We start from the raw sequence: 3,580 nt of genomic DNA, 5'->3' as shown, positions 1-3,580 counted from the left end.
GGATTTTGGGGATTTTGTCACTGCAGACAAATGCATGCTAAACGTTTCAGACTTGCGTGTGAATGTTTTCATAAACCATGTATCATTGTCCACTTCACAGTTATGCTACACTTAATGCTACTCCATCAAATCCTGAAATATGCTGAAGTCTCAAGTTGTAGCATGATAACATTTGCAAGCACAACTTGGAGGGACTCATACAGATTAAAAACAAAAAGTGTCAGAGCTGCTGGATGTTACAGTTTAAGAAAAAACTGTAGTCTTCCTCTTTGCCATTTTTAATTGATTTTGAAGTGTCCAGCCATGTGTGCACTGGATAAAAATGACCCACCATTAACTGATGAGTCACAGCGCCTGAAGGCATAACTCACACTGCTCCTTTGTTATGAAGGAGGCAGTCTCTTCTTCCACTGCTGTTCGTAACAGGAGATCATTCTAAACACAGACCCAAACTAACTCGTATGGTGGTGAAGGAAAAAGAAAAGTGAAGTACTTTGTGTTTTAGACACAAGCTCTGTTGTGTTTTCCCCTTCTTAGAATTGTTTTAATTAACACCCAGTATGGCCTTTTTTTTCCCCAGCAGTTTGTCTCATGTGTGAAGAGCTCATTTTCATTGGCAAAGCATCAGACAGAAATTTTAATTAGACAGAAGGAGAAGAAAGGGTGAAACTTCTGCGAGGTTTCAATGAGTACTGAAATCAATAGTATAAGCAGGAAGAGTGCTGCCTTAGCTCAACGTGAAAAAGCTGATACATGCCTCAGTGATATGTGGGGCCATCAGTTCCTGATCTCTCCACTTCCTCGTGCAGTTGCCGAGAAGTCTCTTTTTTTATGCGTTGTGTGTTGGCGGAGAAGAGGACAAAAGCGTGTTCCTGCATGCAGAGTTTGAGATAGAGAGGAAAGATTTTCAAGACAATTAGGAAAACAAATATCACTAGCTGCCTAATCCTAATTAAACTAAGAAACTGACTCCTTTGTTCAAATACTTTACATGTGAGGAAATGTTTCTACACATCTCACAATCAGATGAATGCAACTAAACAAAACCAATACACAATATCTTTATATTCTGTGATTACCAGTAAGTGTAACTTCCATAGAAGTAGAAGTTTAACTATTTTATTGGTCTAAGTAAACAAGTAGCTAGTACTGTCCATTTAGACAGAACCATTTGATGCACAGCATTCATGACAAGAAGAGATGACCCAGAGACAGATGTGTGTTAAATGTTACAGGTGAATCAGAAAAGAACCTGAAATTCTTGCTGCAATCCTCCTCTCTCCTAAAAGAACATGTCACAGCACATATCAGATTTAAAATATTCAAAGCTGAACATATCACAAGATCTTTGCAACTCTGTCCTCTAAATAGATAAAACGTTCAATTAAGATGAAATTATGCTTTGCTTGATTTATTTTTGAAGCTGACAAATGGGCCAATGACTTGGACCAGAGTCAATTTGAGAGTTTTAGCTGCAGTTAAAGAGATGATTTTATGCAATTGAGTTTCTAAATCTTTTTACAGAAGTTTAAACAAGAAACAAACGTCCAAAAATTAGCAAAATTACTAAACTAATTCAATTTATTTAATTTGTATCGGCCAGATTTATAACAAAAACTCAAGGCACTTAATAAAAATCCATCATACAGAGATTTATATAGTTAATTCAATCAAATACAGACTTAATGACAGTTACCAGTATTCTGACTCAATGCTAGTTGTAAAATATAGCAGTCGAGTTTGACTTGTTATTCCAATCCAAAGAAAAATCTGCCAGTTACGTCTCTGTTGATCACCTTGTTGAAAGAGAGGATGGTTACATGTCAAACTGAAGGCCTGGGGGCCAAATCTGCCTCGCCATTGTTTTTTATGTTGCTTCCATACTCTAAAATGACACATTAACAGTTGTGCTTTAATATGATTGTATAAATCAAATCAAAATCGTTCATATCTTTATCTGTATCTGTAATCATCAAATACTGAGACAGCTGTTAACAGTTATTTTTAACTGTTTTAACAATTGTTTAATTGTTAAAATTAAACAGTTGTTTAATTAATTGTTTGTTTGTTTTTTTCAATACATTCTGACTCAAATTGCCTTTTGAGAACATTCAGTATCTTGATTTGGCCCAAAACGAAAATGAGTTTGACACTCCTGCTCTCCTGCATTGAGTCAGTAACTGTGCAGTTCCTGACATAATAAGCATGTGTGTAGTTGCAGTGGAAAGGAAAACTTCCCTTTTACTGGGGATTTGAGAAGACAGAGCAGGCACACATAAACACAGAAGAACTGGTCCAGGAATACTTCAAAAAGTAAAGCCTTAATGGCAGCAGTAGCTCATTTAGTGGCTTCATCAAGGAGTCAAACACCACTAACCAAATGAGCTCTGAACCTGTAATAAAATCCACGCGATACAAAGTACATAACAGTTAGTCACAGCAGCTCCATCAGTTGCTTCATCCAGAAGAAGAAAGGAGTTAAATACAGAAGACAGTCAAGTGTATCATCTAAGAAAACATGGAGTTATTTGCAGCAACAGCTCAGCTGATGCCCCACACTAAGAAAGTATCACAGCTAACCAGAACTCTGGGCCAGATGTAGCTTCTGTGAAGAGAAAATACAGAGAGAGAGATCATAAAGTTTATGGCAGCAGAAACTGCAGACAATTCATAGTTGGAGTGTTGCAGTAGGAAATGGCAGAGTGAGGGAAGTTTGTCCTCAAGCAGCCTAAGCCTACAGTAGCATAACTATAGTGATGATTTAGGAGAACCCTCATAACTATAGTTATTAACTATAGAAGATCTGCTTTCCCTTCTAATTTTAGAAATATGACAAATATGAAGAAAGATAACACCAAGCATATTTACATTCTTAGTACAAAGTTCAGTTTAAATACCATCCAGAGTAGGTGACTGATTAAGCAATTTGTTTTACAGAGGCTATGAACCAAAGAAGAAAACGCCCATGTTGTCTTAATTAAAAAAAAAAAAAAAAAAAAAAAAAATACCCAGGTTTTCATGTCCTCAACCAGAGACATGGGAGCTTAAAACTCACAGTACTAAAACCTCAGCTGTGCTCTAAGAAATATTAAAAGTTTAATCTGTTTCAACACAAAATAAACATTGACAAACACATTTGTGAAAATATGTAATGAAATACAAACTGCTATAATTTCTTATATATAGTTTAGTTTAAACCTGTAATTTTAACACTGTTTTATATTTGTGACAGACATGTTTGATACTAACCCTAAGGCATTCCTGTATTTTTGACCGAGTTGAAAGCCAGACTTTCAAGTGGAGAAAGAAAGTAATGGTACAGTAATGTGCAGCAGTGGAGAAAGTACTCAAAAAATGTACTTAAGTAAAAGTAAAACTACCACATTAACATTTGTACTTAAGAAAAAAAGTACTGGCTTTTAAAAGTAAAAGTACTTGCTGAATGCATTACCTAATCCCTAATACAAAATCATTAAGTGAACCGATTGTATTTAATTTTAATACATCAGAAATTAAAATTAAATGAACAATGCCACAGATAAAGCATGTTTTTATTATGTTTACTCTCTGTAACATAGTT

Source organism: Poecilia latipinna, unplaced genomic scaffold (genome assembly GCF_001443285.1).
Source record: "Poecilia latipinna isolate Pla-1442-1.1 unplaced genomic scaffold, P_latipinna-1.0 Scaffold1461, whole genome shotgun sequence".
NCBI lineage: Eukaryota > Metazoa > Chordata > Actinopteri > Cyprinodontiformes > Poeciliidae > Poecilia > Poecilia latipinna.
This window is presented reverse-complemented; position numbering follows the sequence as displayed.